Source organism: Semicossyphus pulcher, unplaced genomic scaffold (genome assembly GCF_022749685.1).
Source record: "Semicossyphus pulcher isolate SPU_LCO1_2020_fin unplaced genomic scaffold, fSemPul1.0.p SCAF_4, whole genome shotgun sequence".
Classification (NCBI taxonomy): domain Eukaryota; kingdom Metazoa; phylum Chordata; class Actinopteri; order Labriformes; family Labridae; genus Semicossyphus; species Semicossyphus pulcher.
In genome coordinates this window covers 638,639-657,500 of record NW_027211715.1, presented here as the reverse complement: position 1 = coordinate 657,500, position 18,862 = coordinate 638,639, and the positions used below count along the sequence as shown (strand labels likewise).

The following is an 18,862-nucleotide window of genomic DNA, read 5'->3' as shown; positions in this document are numbered from 1 at the left end:
CCAGTGTGATGCAGAAACACACAAAGAACCACACAACCAGACACTTGATGTGTTTTTACATGCACTGGGTTCTGACTGTCGAACTATATATATATATATATATATATATATATATATCTATAAAACGATTGATTGATTTTCTGTCTGTACATGTTCATGTCTTAGAACGGGTTCAACTTAAAGCAGGCAGAACAACAGTAACAGCATCATATCACATCCATACAGGCCTTTTGTTAATGCTCTCCTGATGTTCTCCTGACACTCGTTTAAACTAATCGATCGAGCAGTTCGGAGGTTTTGATGTTGAAGTCATGTCAGAACATGTCGGTTTGTTCGGAGCCTGTAACCTGACAGAAGCTGCTGTGTGCCTCAGCACGAGGATCAAAGGGAGGCATCACCTCTGTGAGCTTTGATGCAGGGAGCAGTACGACCACTAGGGGGAGACAGAGACTCTGAGTGTCCAACAGCGGACAGTGAACATGCAGTTTATGTGAAGCTCTTTCGTATGTTTAGAAGAACATTAAACACATTCTAACTGCATGATAGTAACTATGATCAGAGGATGATACCAATAATAATAACAACAGGGCATACAGGATATATATATATTTTTAATATTCTCTCTTGAGTTCTTCTTAATGTGGCTTCAGTGTTCACTTTATACTGTATTTAAAAATGAGGACTCATGAACAGCAGAGCCTCAGTCAGTGTTGGCATTTAGACGCCGCTGAACAAAGGGGATGTTTTTAATCCTGAATGAGTAAGAATGAAACTGAAAGTGTTTCTGTAATTTTCCACCAAGACAGAAGCTCTCTCAGCTCACAGCATGGCACAAAAAGAATGACTTCAGATACTGTACCGTAAACACAAGGAACCACCCCTCAATGATGCTGTGTAATGTGCAGAGACAATGCTGAGGTGCTTCCACCTTCATCTATAGGCCTACCGCTTATCCTGTTCAGGGTCGTGGCGGGGGGCCGGAGCCTATCCCAGCTGTCACTGGGTGAGAGGCGGGGTTACACTTGCACAGGTCACCTGTCAGTCACAGGGCTGACACACAGAGACAGACAACCTTTCACGCTCACACTCACACCTACGGTCAGAGTCACCATGAACCTAACGAGCATGTGTTTGGGCTGTGGGAGGAAGCCGGAGTACCGGGAGGGAACCCACACATGCACGGGGAGAACATGCAGACTAACACAGAAAGGCCCACTACGTCTGAACTGGGAATCGAACCAGGAACCTTTTAGCTGTGAAGTGACAGCAATTACCACTGTACCACTGTGCCGCCCATGTAGTTACATACATTAAAAATGAATGACTACATTACAGATAAAGCTACAGAGCATGCTACAGAGTAGTTCACCAGTATAACATTTAAGTGGTGCTTACACATGTTTGCATAAATGATTATAATGCAATGGTTGGCCGTTCTGCATGTTGTATTTCTATGTTAAAACCGTCCATTCTGCTCTGTGTTCTTCCTGTGTGTAATCAGTCAAAGATCTCAGTGTGTGGGAAAGTGGCTGCTATTACATGTGCAGCTCTGTTTGTGTAAATGCTTGCTTCAACACGCCCACTTTCATGAAGGACTAATGCACAAGAAACAGGAACCAAACCTCAGATCTCTTCTGCCTCACACAGCTGCTCCTGACCGCATGCTCCGAGGGAAACAGATCCAGGATGGCCGTGGTTCTGTGAGTAATTTCGCCTCAGCTATGATGATAGGCTGTTAGTCCTGTTAGTCTGTGAGTGTTGGTGGTTTAGTGATGAATTGAAGCGCTAAGCGGACATGCATCCAGGGCATAGGTGATGTCCGGTGGTCTGGAGCACATTGTTCTGGGGGGGTGTTGGCTCGAGACTCAAACGTTTTGAACGTAGTCTTGCTTCCGAGTATGATGTTGAATAATGTAAAAAATAAGCCTACAGACAGATGGACACCTTCACAACCACTCCCTGCTCGATAACTCACTCGCTGCACACCTGACAAGTTACAACAAGAGGAGCAGAGAGATGCCTTCAGGCCCAGGTGGGACTCGATCTTGTTGTTGGCGTGACATGGCATTTTCACTGCACACAATATAAATATGAATATAATGAGTGTTTTTCGTCCCTTAAAATGTGTTTTACATGAACCTGCTCTTTTAAAAATTGCTGTGCTGTTAGATTTTTTATATTTTTAGGCCAAATGTTAAAACTGTCCCATGGTGTGACTGAGACCGTCATAGTTCAATCATTTACACCAGTTATAAATTAAAAATGAAAGCATGAAAATGTTTTTAAAGTCGAGGTGAAATGAAAAATGTCATTTTAATACTTTTCAATCACATCCCCGGAAATATTGTGCATCTATTTCACAATATAGGCCAAAAAAACACAGAGAATCCATTTCTTCATATTCTTATATCAAAATCATTTTCTCTTCCAGTAAAACTAAATTTCACGTGTGCTTACGTCAGTTAGCACCAAACAATTTCAACCAATCAATCTGCAACATTTAGCCGCAGAGCACCAAGAACGCTCGGTCAGTTAGCTAGCTACTGCGCTGTGGAGAACGTCTGTCTACGCCCACTTCTCAACGATCCAATCAAATCCCTCTAATGATATGTCCCGCCTGCACGTCCTGTTTCACTCTGACATACGTCACGATAATGAAGCTAGATACTCTCGAAATGCCGTTTCAGCTCGACTTTAAAAACCTCTGGCATCATTTTTCAAGTGTCTATTTTAGTTACTGGCAATTGTTTTTCAGACATGATGTCCTGCGGTGTGACCCCAGCTGGAAATGTTTAGTTCTAAGAACGTTCTGAGAATGTAACGTGTGATGTTCTGGTAATGTTTTGAGCGGGAAGTTTTTATGTTGTTCCTAGAATGTTCCTTTAACAGCAGGAGAACGTTCTCTGAAAACATCTTCAGAAAGTGAGAATGTTCAAATCACATTTCAGGAACGTTTTATAAATCACGTTCTGATAGTTCAGGCCGAACTAACATCCTGAACACATCCTGTGAGTGTGGACGTTAAAACGTTTTGTCTTAGTTTAAGTTTTAACGTTATAAGAACTTTATTTGGAATGATAAACTTCCTTAAAACGTTCTTTGAATATGAGATTAAAACGTTTTCTTTCAAACGTAGTTAGAACTTGTAGCTCATGTTAGACAGTGTTATGGGAACGTTCCCTGCTAGCTGGAACATCATATTTGGATTTTTAATCAGGCTATTCCACGGACATCTTCATTCAATTCAAGGAGTTAAAGTCCTTATTACTGAGGTCTCCTGTGAAGCCAGTGACGTGTGTACAGTGTCAGGTTTTGTCTCAGAATTGTTCAAATATTTAACTTTTTCTGAACCACTATAAAGGCGTTAAGTTATGTTGTCCTGTGGTGTCACAGCGCTAAATCATACTTTTTATCAAAAGACTTAATTTTGCAAAGTTATGCAAATCTGACTTGCTAACTGCTAATGACAGGTTAGCTAAGAACAGCAAGCTCCTTAGCTGACAAAAGGCTAAAACGTCGTCATGGTGTGACATCTTTACTGTCACACCATGAGGACAAAAATGTCACACAACGGGACGAGGCCGAAACAAATGATATTATGTGGCAGACATATTGATATTCTGTCATTTGATCTGTGGTGCCAAATCCCAAACTCACTTAGCGATCCAAAATGGCGGGAGCCGGCCCTGCAGGCATCCATACATTTTATTTACCTGTTTACAGGTGATAAAGAGTTCATTTCAGTTGTTTTCTTGAGATTGTATTTTTCTCTGTTTCTCTCCTTTTCAGGAAAACGTTGAGGTGACGGGTCTCACGATCAGCACCACTGGTTTAGTGATCATTGGAGTTGTGACAGTCGCAGTGGTCAGCGGAGTGGTGGTGCACAAATATCTCGAATACATAAGTCAGGTGGGTCTCAGATGCTTGTTTTGTTTGAGAAAATAATAACCTGCATGAAAATGTAAAATATAAATGATAAAGAGGAATGTACTTCCATAAAATCAGAGTGGAGTCTCTCTTAGAAAGAAAAAGAGGAAAAAGAAAAAGAGGAAAAGAGCATCTGGAGCAAAATAAAAGAATTCTTCAAGAAATTCTGGTGAAGCATCGCTGGACTCTTCACTCAAAAGAACAGCAGTCAGTCTGCTGTTGATGTACATCTTTGTTTCTACTTTGGCAACATTCAGAGGACATCTGTTGTAATGGCTGTTTACGACCACACCTGTCAAGACAAAGAGCATCTGAGCTAAGAAACGACTGCAGAACAAACAACGTGAGGCTTTCCTACCATGACAAGGCCTCGCACACGGAGGTTTCTTGAGATCACATGAAGAAAAGGCAAACATCCCACAAAACGTGAGAATGTTTATTTTACACGTATTCACGAATCACTCATATTTACACATACTCAATGATCACAAACACACACCTGAGCATAGCCTACATATTTCGATCATAGGGGGATTATGAGACAATGGGCCCCACTGACCTGCAGCCAACAGCGCGATGTGCCTCCACAGGATTTACATCACACAAGGCTCGCCGGGCCCATGGGTAATACACCCGTGATTTAGATACTGTCCCATTGCCGGGCAACAGCTCCATTCTCTGAGTTGAAGTACTCAGTCAGGACATCCCTGGCCATCTTAGCCTGCTGAGTGGGATTGGATCATTATTACAGGTTCATTATTAGGACTGGATGTTACAATCCCTGGAGTTTCAGCACTACAATCACCAGAGTAGGGTTGTTCTTGGAGGTGCCCACTAGATGCCACCGTTAAGACACATCTTCATTTGTGAACCCAGACATCACTGGGTGTTTCGGCCATTTATCACAAGACGCCCTCAGTCGAGGCGGCCCGCCTCAGGCTGAGCTGGGTGTTTGTCTTAATGTTGATATCCAGATGGTCTGGGGTGGTGGCCCGGCACCAACAACCTCCACCACCCCGGCACCAACAACCTCCACCACCCCGGCACCAACGAGCTCCACCGCCCCGGCACCAACGAGCTTCACCACCCCGGCACAATCTTGTGTTATTACTGCTAATATATATCGATTATAAATATTGGTAATCAGTGTCCTTGCTTAGTAATAATCTGTATCAGTCCTAAAGAACATATATGTTGACCCCTACATTGAACCACTGCAGTGTGTATTTTATGACATCCCCTCGTCTGGTCAGAGCCCCACAGCATTCCTTGTACATTTTCATTTTTGGACTGTAAATAAAGATTCTATCTCTGTGTTGCTCTCAAGAAGCTGTGGATGCTATATACACATGTACACAAAATATATATATTTGTGTGTAATAAGCCTTTAAACTGTTGTTACAGTGTAATGAGTGTAATAAACATTTAAAACGTTTTATAGAATTAGTTTTCAGGTTTAAATTGTTGTTCACAAGAGTCCTAAATATGTGATCCTCCAAACGCCCCAGCTGCCTGGATCCCGCCCTCCGGTATTTAGGCCACGCCCCCTCATTTACATACACCTTCCAAATGCTTAATGGGAAATGGAAAGATAAAATTGAAAATGCCAAATGTCAAATGCAAATAATAAAAAAAAATAGTTTTTTCTATTTAAGCTTTTTATTTCAATATTTCCATTTAAACTTTTCCATTCACCATTTTGAGTTTCATATTTGATGTTTAACTATTTCGCTTTTTCTTTTTTAATTTAATTATGGCGCTATTATTCCAAGTAGTGTAGAAAAATAATAATCTTTTTAATTTGATCTCTTTTAATTTCGTATTCGGACTTTTTTTTAATTATGAACCAAAATATCCTCCATATATGCATATAGACACGCGGTCCTAAAATAGACCGTATAAAACTGCAGGCTCCGGCTGTGCAGAGAGGAGGTGTCGATACGCGTAAGGCCCAAAGCAAACCTCAGATCACGTCTGAGTGACCGGCTGTTCCCGACTGACTGCGAACAAAGACAAGAGATCCAGGATGTCTCTGACTGTGTGAGTAGTTTTACCTTCAGCTATGATGTCTTCTGTTTGTGTCGGTTAGTGATAAAGAATCAAAGGTTCTACTTTATGACCTACAGCGGAGAATAACGGACACTGCCAGCAGTAACATTAGCCCTACAAGCTACAAGCTCTGATTAAACACTGCCACATCACTTTGATCTTATCACACGTCTCTTTCTTCTCGCTCTGTGAGGCTCTTTATACATTCATAGGCTCACTTTTTAATGTTGAACAGGTAGCCTTTATATCACTTCACATGTTAAGCTGAGCATGCTCACTTTTAATGCTTCGCTAACACTAAACACGGGTGTGTGCGGTGAGGCGGCAGCGGTGCTTCATTAGTTTTTAGAGTTACACGACAGACAGCAAATGATGCAAACTGACAGTCATGTGATTACCAAAGAACTTGATTCACCCTGAATGCAACATAAATGTCTGTAGCAAACGTCGTGGTGTACATAAAGTGATATCCTGTCACACAGCACAGCTGCTGACTCTTTCTTCTCCTTATTAGGGAGAAGATGTTCTTGGATTCAGCGGGGTATGTTGCGTGCCATGGTATAAGCCTCTCCACCCCTGGTTTAGTGCTACTTGGGTTTGTGATGGTTGCAGGCCTCGGCCTTGTGCTGTTATACAAATATCAGCTTCACAAATATCAGGTAGGTCTCTTAAGATGCTTGTTTGGTCTGAGAAAAAAATGACCTGCATAAAAATGTAAAAAATAATGATTAATCTGAACGTAAGTCAGAGTGGAGTCTCTATAATCCTTTTGTTTGTTTCTAGGAAGAACAAAAGAGCTTCTGGAACATACTCAAAAGACTCCTTAGGAGTTTATGGTGACGCATGGCTGGACACTGCACTCTGCAATGAACAAAAGAAGTCTGTGGAGTTGATGTGCATTTTTGTGTTTCTACTGTACACAACATTCCTTCAGAATAAAAGCCTGCAGAGTCTGTTGGCTGCGTCGTAATCTTTGTGGTCATTAAATATATGGTTGGTAATGACACATTTTAGCCTCAGTGCAATGAAATCTGAAGTTGTTTGTCCTGGTGACACATAGTTTAAATCCTCACATCACAGACACACACAGAGATATCCCAGTTAAACAACAATTACTGTGTGGTAATTAAACAGATTTAAACTCATTTACAATGTTTGTTACATGGTAAACATGACATATCACTTCCTACAGACTGAATATAAACATGGATGGACAGAGTACTTTATTAAACATGGGTTGTTACAGCAGCTTATGGCATGAAACATAAAGAGAGAATAAGACACAAAACAAAACAGCAAACAAGAGCGGCAGGGTGATGCAAAGAACAAGGACTGATGGACTGAACTTTGAACTTTCTTTATACCTATGTAATCCTCGAAATGCAGAAGAGAAGTGTGACCTCTCATGCACACAGAGAAGAGAGGATTTCATGAGATGTGATGTCATACGCTGAATATTCAAATACAAGGGACTCATAGCCATGATAAACTCTTATGTAATGTTGTAATGTTGAAGTATATATTTTACTTATATCTACACTTCTATTTTTGATACAGTATTCGATATATATATCATTCGTATTTTAAACTTATATTCTTGATGTGTTTTTGCACACCACAGAGCTTTGATGTACTTGCATCACATTTATAACATGTTTTAAAATGTTGTATCAAATGTTTCCTCAAGACAGTGTAACAGTCTGTGCAAACACTAAGCGTGTTATCATGTAACAGTCAGTGCAAACACTAAGCGTGTTATCATGTAACAGTCAGTGCAAACACTAAGCGTGTTGTCAAGTAACAGTCAGTGCAAACACTAAGCGTGTTATCATGTAACAGTCAGTGCAAACACTAAGCGTGTTATCATGTAACAGTCAGTGCAAACACTAAGCGTGTTATCATGTAACAGTCAGTGCAAACACTAAGCGTGTTATCAAGTAACAGTCAGTGCAAACACTAAGCGTGTTATCAAGTAACAGTCAGTGCAAACGCTAAGCGTGTTATCATGTAACAGTCAGTGCAAACACTAAGCGTGTTGTCAAGTAACAGTCTGTGCAAACACTAAGCGTGTTATCATGTAACAGTCAGTGCAAACACTAAGCGTGTTGTCATGTAACAGTCAGTGCAAACGCTAAGCGTGTTGTCAAGTAACAGTCAGTGCAAACGCTAAGCGTGTTATCAGGTAACAGTCAGTGCAAACACTAAGCGTGTTATCAGGTAACAGTCAGTGCAAACACTAAGCGGGTTGTCAAGTAACAGTCAGTGCAAACGCTAAGCGTGTTGTCATGTAACAGTCAGTGCAAACGCTAAGCGTGTTATTGTGTAACAGTCAGCGCAAACACTAAGCGTGTTGTCAAGTAACAGTCAGTGCAAACACTAAGCATGTTGTCATGTAACAGTCAGTGCAAACGCTAAGCGTGTTGTCATGTAACAGTCAGTGCAAACACTAAGCGTGTTGTCGTGTAGCAGTCAGTGCAAACGCTAAGCGTGTTATTGTGTAACAGTCAGTGCAAACACTAAGCGTGTTGTCATGTAACAGTCAGTGCAAACGCTAAGCGTGTTATTGTGTAACAGTCAGTGCAAACGCTAAGCGTGTTGTCAAGTAACAGTCAGTGCAAACACTAAGCGTGTTGTCGTGTAACAGTCAGTGCAAATGCTAAGCGTGTTGTCAAGTAACAGTCAGTGCAAACACTAAGCGTGTTATCATGTAACAGTCAGTGCAAACACTAAGCGTGTTGTCATGTAACAGTCAGTGCAAACGCTAAGCGTGTTGTCAAGTAACAGTCAGTGCAAACGCTAAGCGTGTTATCAGGTAACAGTCAGTGCAAACACTAAGCGGGTTGTCAAGTAACAGTCAGTGCAAACGCTAAGCGTGTTGTCATGTAACAGTCAGTGCAAACGCTAAGCGTGTTATTGTGTAACAGTCAGCGCAAACACTAAGCGTGTTGTCAAGTAACAGTCAGTGCAAACACTAAGCATGTTGTCATGTAACAGTCAGTGCAAACACTAAGCGTGTTGTCGTGTAACAGTCAGTGCAAACGCTAAGCGTGTTATTGTGTAACAGTCAGTGCAAACACTAAGCGTGTTGTCATGTAACAGTCAGTGCAAACGCTAAGCGTGTTATTGTGTAACAGTCAGTGCAAACGCTAAGCGTGTTGTCAAGTAACAGTCAGTGCAAACACTAAGCGTGTTGTCGTGTAACAGTCAGTGCAAATGCTAAGCGTGTTGTCAAGTAACAGTCAGTGCAAACGCTAAGCGTGTTATCATGTAACAGTCAGTGCAAACACTAAGCGTGTTATCATGTAACAGTCAGTGCAAACACTAAGCGTGTTGTCATGTAACAGTCAGTGCAAACGCTAAGCGTGTTGTCAAGTAACAGTCAGTGCAAACACTAAGCGTGTTGTCATGTAACAGTCAGTGCAAACGCTAAGCGTGTTGTCATGTAACAGTCAGTGCAAACACTAAGCGTGTTGTCGTGTAACAGTCAGTGCAAACGCTAAGCGTGTTATTGTGTAACAGTCAGTGCAAACACTAAGCGTGTTGTCATGTAACAGTCAGTGCAAACGCTAAGCGTGTTATTGTGTAACAGTCAGTGCAAACGCTAAGCGTGTTATTGTGTAACAGTCAGTGCAAACGCTAAGCGTGTTGTCAAGTAACAGTCAGTGCAAACACTAAGCGTGTTGTCGTGTAACAGTCAGTGCAAATGCTAAGCGTGTTGTCAAGTAACAGTCAGTGCAAACGCTAAGCGTGTTATCATGTAACAGTCAGTGCAAACACTAAGCGTGTTATCATGTAACAGTCAGTGCAAACACTAAGCGTGTTGTCAAGTAACAGTCAGTGCAAACGCTAAGCGTGTTATCAGGTAACAGTCAGTGCAAACACTAAGCGTGTTGTCAAGTAACAGTCAGTGCAAACACTAAGCGTGTTATCATGTAACAGTCAGTGCAAACACTAAGCGTGTTATCAGGTAACAGTCAGTGCAAACGCTAAGCGTGTTATCATGTAACAGTCAGTGCAAACGCTAAGCGTGTTGTCGTGTAACAGTCAGTGCAAACGCTAAGCGTGTTGTCAAGTAACAGTCAGTGCAAACACTAAGCGTGTTATCATGTAACAGTCAGTGCAAACACTAAGCGTGTTGTCAAGTAACAGTCAGTGCAAACGCTAAGCGTGTTATCGTGTAACAGTCAGTGCAAACGCTAAGCGTGTTGTCAAGTAACAGTCAGTGCAAACACTAAGCGTGTTATCATGTAACAGTCAGTGCAAACACTAAGCGTGTTGTCAAGTAACAGTCAGTGCAAACACTAAGCGTGTTATCGTGTAACAGTCAGTGCAAACGCTAAGCGTGTTGTAGTGTAACAGTCAGTGCAAACGCTAAGCGTGTTATCGTGTAACAGTCAGTGCAAACGCTAAGCGTGTTATTGTGTAAAAGTCAGTGCAAACGCTAAGCGGGTTATCATGTAACAGTCAGTGCAAACGCTAAGCGTGTTATCATGTAACAGTCAGTGCAAACGCTAAGCGTGTTATCATGTAACAGTCGGTGCAAACGCTAAGCGTGTTATCATGTAACAGTCGGTGCAAACGCTAAGCGTGTGATCGCTCTAAAACAATGAACATGTAAGACGGTCGTGAGGAGAACTTTTTTTCAGCTACAGACAGGTTTGTTTCGCTCTCACATGCATGACACTTGACTTGATTTTGGGGGGTTTGGGGACCTCCAGAGAGGGGGTATATTGTGTGAAAATATCTTTTGGGAAAGAGTGCTTTGCTTACGCGCTGTGCCTACTCTGCCTTTTAAGTTCATGAGGGAAAGGAATGGTAGATTTGATAACAGACTGTTTTCGACTAACATACTTGAGTTCATCCAAGGAATGAGATGAAGGGTCTGAGAACTGAATAACAGGAAGTATCTGATGTCTTCTGCTCTTATATGGCAGATGTGTGTGTGTGTGTGTGTGTGTGTGTGTGTGTGTGTGTGTGTGTATGCTGAGATTCTGACAATGTGTACCAGGTAACTAGGCAACGAAATGTTGTTCTGTCACTAGGAGCAAGAACTTTTTTGTCTTCTTTCTTCGGCGGCTCTTCCAAAGAATTCCACCACACAGACCGAGTACCAAGCTGACTGTGAGGCACAATACAGATGAGGCACTATATGAATGTCATGTTCTAATAACATGTATAGATATAGTAACAGTATGATATGATAGGACTGGATGTATTATTGAAGCGTGAGATGAAACAGGCGGCCCTCAGGGTGTCAAACCTGGGACCTTCCTGCCGGTGACGGAAACGAGAAGGGGGGGAGGCGGAGTAAGGCTTCCCTATGTGACTGCCACCTGCTGGCCTCCGTAGGTCTTCCAGCTCCCTGACAAACTATTCATTTAGTTTGTTGTCCAGTACTTAGTCCCTGGCTGGAAGGAGTCTCTCTATTTACCTTCCCAGCTAAAGAGGGTTGCTAAGAGGAAACACTGAAACCTACGGCTGTCTCTTCTCTTCGTCTGCAGAGGCTGTAAGGCTCCCGAGCCCCACAAAGCCTAACACTTAGAAGCTTCTGACTGGGCCACTAGGCCCAGGGACGGGCCCTGCTGTTCTTGTTACAGCTTGTGTGTGACTTCCTGCTTTCTGTGCAACTGTTTGCACACACACACCGTTTCCTACAGCAGTTACAGAGAACCTAACAGAGTATAATGATATGTTCTTTAACAAATACAAAATTAAACTTTGTTCTTCTTCTTTAGTTATCATGAAATTAAAAATAAAAATGAAATGATAAAACTGTTTAGATCACAAGGAAGAGAACTCACCTTTTGTCTAATATCACACCAAGCAGATTATGTGCTGTCAAACTAATGCAATTAAATCAGAGAGTCTAATGGTAATCAAACAATATTAAGCATATACAGGTCAGTTCAACCTGTCAGATGACTCATAGCAGAGGCATAATTCTCATGAGGACTCCCTCCTGGTTTGTATCTTTTGTTTTTTGTCTCTTTTCTTGTCTTCAGTTTGTTTTGTAATCAACATGAACATTCAATAATCGAATTTTATAAGCCATCCCATCCTAGAGACGGCCTGTCCAAACGACGTATTCACCCTGAATGCAACATGAATGTCTGTAGCAAACGTCACACAGCACGGGGTGAGCACAGCTGCTGACTCTTTCTTCTCCTTATTAGGGAGATGTTGATAGTTGGCCCGGTTATTATGACGGGTATAACTATCTCCACCCCTGGTTTAGTGGTACTTGGAGTTATTCTTGGACTTGTGGTGAGCCGTCACGTAACGGGAAACTTAAAATAACCGATCTGCTCATCACTGCAGTCCGCTGTAATCTCTTAAACTCCTGACTCCTGTTTACTGGCCGACGATTAAATAAATGTTTGATAAACACTGAACAGGCTAACAAGCAGCTAAAGCGAGCACAGTATACCTGCTACTTAGTGCGAAAAATATTTCAATACAGTAACCTTTAACTCACCGAAAAGCTGGAGCTCAGACTTCTTGCACAGACATAAAGTTCCATAAACACACAGAGAGATTATTTGTCCAAACTTTGAATGAAAAAATCCCCAAAAGTCTCCAACAACACAAACAGGTGAAGTTAAGCTCAGTGTCTGTGTCTGTGTTGACGTCTAGCAGACAGCCAGCAGGATCTTTTCTACAGGTTGGCTTGGTACCATCGCTTAAATAATACAATATAATGTACAGAAACAAAGCTGAGGCGCTTGAGTAATTCAACTCTTTGTTGATTTATATGTGAAGGTGTTTCTGCTATTAACATATGCTGGATTCCTTTGTTTAGTAACCTGCTGCAGCTGAGCAGTCAGGATCACACAGATGTCTCAAGTCCAAGTCTTTATTTCCACCACCAGAACCATCAGCCGGTGAATAAGGGGTTCTGTGTGAAATAAACAGAACATAGAAACATGAGATGAATGTAAATAACACATGAATGTATAATGTTACAAAGTTACAGTTTCATATATGAGACGCTTTTGTCCAAAGCGACGTTCCTCTGAGAGTTAATACGACACAAGCAACGATCGAGACAGGAGGGGGCGGAGTCAGGAAGAGCCAACACACAGCTTCAGGTGAGATCGCAGACAGGTGCTCACAGGCAGAGCACAGAGCATCATCATCATCACCTCAATATCAAGTGCAGCTTATTGTATCATCTGTTTATAATCACACCTGTCTGACTGACAAGATGAAGAGCCTCTCACCTGAGCCAAAACACGACTCAACCTGATGTCATGGTGACAAGTTTCATTGTATGTACCACAGACTGTATAAAAAGATGGCCGACATGACAGCTCCCTCAAAGTGAAGCCAAACCCTCTCTGTCGCCCCCTGCTGACTGGCTGCAGTATAGCTCTTAATTGATGATTGATGATGAAAATGATGATTGACAGCTCTGTTGACAAATATGGCTCCTGCAGTCGATCAGTTCCGAGTGAGCAGAGCGGAGGACGAACGGCGAGTGGAGACGTAACAAAAATAATCACTACAGTCAGTGAAGTTTCCATACCTGTGAACTTTAACCTCAGACCAACACAAGAAGCTGTTCTGCTGTTAAACACGCCGGCGTGCGGGATCCTTGCTGTTTTTTCAGCAAGTTAAGTGTGTGTTTGGGTTAGCGGAAGTGGCTACGGCCGCTTCACTCGCCGATCTCTACTGCGCAGACTCTGGCTCCGTATGATGTCACCATCGCAAGATGGAAGCGCCTATCACAGGGGCTATTTTGGCATCAGTTACTCGCAATGGGAGCAGATGGAGACGCGTCGTCCATCTATATATACAGTCACTGGTATGAAACCACCAACAGACAGAGGCTAATGTTAGCATTTAGACACCTCCACTTTCACTGTTCAGTAGAAAGTGGCTGAATTCTATAATTTCATAGGAAATGCATAAACTCATAGCTGCTGTTAGCAAGGTGATTGCTTTTGTTAGCTGTTGTGTTTAGCAGATATGTCCTTCTTACAAAGTCTGTGTGCGCCGTCCTAACGTCTGAACAATCATTTCAAAAGGTACTGTTTGCATTCAGCCACCTCGTAGCCAACAGTAACATTAGCTAGGAAGAGGCTAATGCTAACATTAGCGGTGGTCTGACAGTAGCTAATTGGTTATTTAAAGTTGTTTTCACTTGAAAAGTCGCTCTGATTAATAAGAGAGTTCAAATGATTATTGATAAATGATCATTCTTTCCTTCTCTTTTTGGATCTGTTCACCTGCTCGGACTTCTTTCCTTTTCTTGTTTACCTTTTCAGAAATGAAATTATTGAACTGTAACGAGTCCCGGTTCAGGCGTAGTGGGCCTTTCTGTGTGGGGTCTGCATGTTCTCCCCGTGCATGCGTGGGTTCCCTCCAGGTTCTCCGGCTTCCTCCCACAGTCTAAAGACATGCTCGTTAGGTTCAGTGGTGACTCTGACCGTAGGTGTGAGTGTGAGCGTGAAAGGTTGTCTGTCTCTGTGTGTCCCTGTGATTGACAGGTGACCTGTGCAGGTGTAACCCCGCCTCTCACCCAATGACAGCTGGCAAGATAGACAAGGGATGCATTTAAGTGCTTAATGAACGTTTTTGCCCCTAATACAACTCAGTGAAGCTGTAGATTTATCAGATTTATTTGAGTCAGCGCAGGTATGTAGAGATTGTAATGACCTGAAAGTCTACAGAGAGAGCCTGACAAGCTTATCAACAGTCAGAGACGAGCACATTCACTGAGTGCACAGTTAAGAACAAAGAGTAACAGCTGCATCACATCCAGGTATAATAACTGAGGGAGTCACAGCTGAGCGTGACGGAGCATGAAGGCCGCTCACAGAGCAGGCAGGTAGGCTCTGACCCGGGCCAGCAGCTCAGAGGGATCCTGTAGGACAGCTGGAAGGTTGTTCCTGTTGACGTAGGCGGCCACGCCCACAGCAGCAGCCAGCGCCGTCACAGGCCCCAGGAAGGACCTGTGGGCTTCTGGCTCCTCACAGGGCCGGGTCTGCATGGGCCGAGCCACTCTCTCCCACTGAGTGAGGATGGCCTGGCGGGCCCCCGCCCACTTTCCCGGCCCCCGGAGGCGGTACTGGTACGGCGTGCAGGGCCCCAGCAGCACGTTCAGTCCTACCCTGGGATCAGTCAGCAGCAGCCTCGGGATGCTGGGTCGGACCCCCACCTGCTCGGCGACCTCATCCATGTAGCTGATGTAGTCCACCTGGATGGTGTGCCTCTGACTGCTGACTCCACACTCCCATCATCAAACTCCACGCTGGAGCCCTGAAACCTGCAGATGTTGGGTTTCACCTGAATGGTTCCCGACAGGATGCGGTTTGGGAGCTCGTCGTTCAAGGTGGGATGTTGGCTGAAGAGCCTGACACACACACACACACACACACACACACACACACACACACACACACACACACACACTCTGTTAGTGTTTTTGGTTAGTGAAACCTCGCCCTGCCTGCCAATCTACCTGCTGTCCTGTAACCACATTGCCTCCTCTCACAGTATCCTACAAAGATGTTTATTTCTGGAAGTTTTGACCCACAATCCTCTGCAGCAGGGAGGCGTGGCCTCATGATTGACAGCTCTGTGGACAAATGGGGCTCCTGCAGCGTTCTGTTCCCGAGTAGCAGAGTAGAGGAGGAACGGTGAGAGGAGACGTAACTAACACTAACACTACAGTCATTGAACTTTCCATCAGCGTGAATATCTGCTTCAGACCGACACAAGAAGCTGTTCTGCTGCAGACTGAGCCCATCTGAGGGCTCCAACACGCCAAGGACACCTGAGGGCTCCAACACGCCAAGGACACCTGAGGGCTCCAACACGCCAAGGACACCTGAGGGCTCCAACATGCCAAGGACACCTGAGGGCTCCAACACGCCAAGGACACAAGGTACAGGTGTGTGTCGGGTAGAGGAAGGGGCGGGATGTCGATACTGCGGCTCCAGCAGCCGATCTCTGCTGCACACACAGATTTACTGTTTGTCGATATTTTGTGTTTGTATCTTGTGTCTCGTTGTTTATCTACTGTAACTGCTTCAGTCTAGAGCTGCAACACCGAATCAATGACCTGGTAAACAAACCCCCAAATATCTTGATCATTGATGATTTACCAATGCTTTGGGGATATTTCAAACAAGATGTTTCTTATTGGTTGATTTGCCGTGGGCTCTGTGACACTGTGGTGAGCCTTTCACAGACTGAAGGATTCTTCTGTTAATCAGTCATGAATAAAATGTTAATTGTCCTGCTCCGGTGCGGTGTGGGGTTCACCATCAGAAAACACTGACTACAAAAACAGCACTGTGAGGCGCTGACCTCCCACCCCCAGCAACCTGTCATAGTGTTTCTACTGTTAGGCCATGTTATGATCCCAGGTGTATGCATACTGCATGACAAACAGGTGCTTTGTAAATGCAGCTGCAGCACTTATTGTATTGTGATTTGCATCTCCTCCACCAGGCGGCGCTGTTCCTGCAGTACCTGTGCTTTGGCTTCAGGCGGTACAGACTGTGATCAAATCTGTGGTTCAGGCGTCTCTCTCCCGCGCTGCAGAGCAGGCCAAAGGGAAGGACTTGGTGCGTTAACTTCATCACCCTGGTTTTGTAGATATCACAGGGAAAACCTCCGTCTGACACTCGATTCATGACCCAGGCCCCCCTCCGAGTGCTCAGACACAGCTGTAAATACGCCACAGGAGGTCAATCATGATGCAAACAGACCAGAGCTTATCGTGCGTCTCTGATAATCCAGACGTGGCCGACCTGCTTGGTGACTTTGCCGAGCTCCACTGCGATGTCTCCTCCAGAGTTTCCGATCCCGAACACGACGGCCTTCTTGTCCCTCCACTGCTCAGGAGTCTTGTAGTCTCTGCTGTGGAAGAAGGTTCCTTTGAAAGAGTCGATGCCTGAGGACACGTTTAACATCCTCAGACAACATGCACATGCACATGTCATCCACAGGAGAGAGGACGACATGAACACACATCTTCACCTGCTGTTCTAATCATAAATCCTCTGCACGCAGTCACTTGTGGTGGTTTTCTTCTTCTGCACAGACTGGTCCTTCTATCCTGTCATCAGGTTTGTTATTGATCAGCATCTATCTCAGATCTATTCCACATTTTGTCTCTTTCATATCATTTGTTTCATGTTTGTAGTTTGCTGTGTTTTACGTACAAGCTGCTCCAAACCTCAGTCGCCCTTTGTGGGATCAGTGAAACTGTCACATTGATTAAATGATAATAAAGGCTTGCAGGTAGACGCAGGGCTCGTGCATCGCCCCATGTTTGTTCAGAACAACCGCCTCGCTCCGTGTCACAACACTTCCTGCAGTGAACAGGTATAGCCTGTCGGTGGTGTCCTACCTGGGAAGTCCTGCAGGGGCATGCTGGGCTGGCAGTGATGCCCGACACAGATCATCACCGCATCAAAGATGTGCTTCTCCTTTCTGCCCTCCTTGTTCTCGGTCTCAACATCCCACTGGCCTGAATGAGAGAAGTCTGACCTCTGCTTCACCTGCAACACTTTGGTCTGAGCCACAGAGAGGAGACACACACGTTAGCTGATAACAGAGCAACGGCTGAGGGCAGCAGGGTGTTTACTGGAGGAGCCAAGAGGACGGACTATCACATCTCCTGAGTGTGACCTGCACAGATGCGTTACATGTTTTCTATATTAGAAGAGAATCATGTTGGTTTAATACCAACTAACTGGCATTGAACCAGTTTGAAACCAGTCTGAGTCTCCTTCGTCTCCTCTGCTTTAACACGCTGACTTTAACATGTTCAAAAGCATAAACATTGTGTTATAACACATCAACAGCGTGAGAGGAAACGTCTCTCATGTTCTCCGTAAGAATCTCTGAATGCTTTAACATGCACAGAGTGTGAGAGCAGACAGGAAGTGATGCAGCATCCTTACGTTGAAGCGGATGTGTTTGGTGAGCTGGAAGTTATCGGCGTACATCCTGAAGTAGTCCATGATCAGGGAGTTGTGCATGAAGTTGGGGAAGTGTGCAGGGATGGGGAAGTCACTGAAACACATCATCTCCTTGGAGGTGTTGATGATGACAGAGTGGTAGATGCTGGCCCTGTCCGCCTCCGGGTTCTCCTGCAGTAACAACACATTCATCCTCACTGTGAGCTCCCTGTGCTGGTGACACCACGTGCGTGATGCTGTCACTGTGACCCACCTTAAACCTCCACAGACCGCCCAGGTCATCGCTGCTCTCGAAGCACACGGGCTGCAGCCCCTCATCCAGACAGCACTTGATGCAGGCCAGACCTGAGCTGCCCCCCCCGACCACTGCGACCCGACGAGGCATGTTTGGATCTGAAACAGACTGTTGTAATGTGTTTTGGACTGCAGAGCTGCCGCCTGCTTCTAACAATGATTACTGAGATGATTCTGACCCGGTATCACTCAGTAACATCTCTGTGTGTAGTTATGTCTCAAAGTTTAATCCAATCACCGAGCACGATGTCCCAGTAATAAACTGTTAATGTAAAACAGGAGCAGGCTGGTGACTGATATCTCTACAGCAGAGTCCTGAGCTGCTCTTTGACACGCTATCGTGTCCTCAGGAGACGTGATCACAGAACTCTGAAGCTGTCAGCGCGTTCGATTAGATAAACTTTGTTGATCCCACAGCGGGGAGGGTTCCAGTGTTACTCTGCAGCAAACAGAGAGACGAAGCACACGGTGCACAATAAAAACACTTCTGACGTGAGCACACCTCTTCATTCATGTCTGTTTATGCAAACTGCACACATCATGCATTACACTATAGTTGTTATTCATTCATTCATCAGTACAGTGAACTACAGTGTAACTGATACTAACCGTGTGAGCACGAGTCACAGGTGATAACAAAGACACTTCAGGTGTAA

At 44.2% G+C, this 18,862-nt stretch overlaps 1 long non-coding RNA gene and 1 pseudogene across 1 annotated transcript; one reads left to right on the top strand and one right to left on the bottom strand.

Annotated features, from left to right (window-relative positions):
* The first annotated feature begins 5,832 nt into the window (after nt 1–5,832).
* LOC138607525 (uncharacterized) lies at nt 5,833–6,931 on the top strand. Its single transcript, XR_011309391.1, has 3 exons — nt 5,833–5,967; nt 6,491–6,635; nt 6,760–6,931. It is a non-coding gene; the product is annotated as an uncharacterized lncRNA (long non-coding RNA).
* Nucleotides 6,932–14,791: 7,860 nt separating this feature from the next.
* On the bottom strand, nt 14,792–18,299 carry LOC138607169 (flavin-containing monooxygenase 5-like; annotated as a pseudogene).
* Between the last annotated feature and the right edge of the window lie 563 nt (nt 18,300–18,862).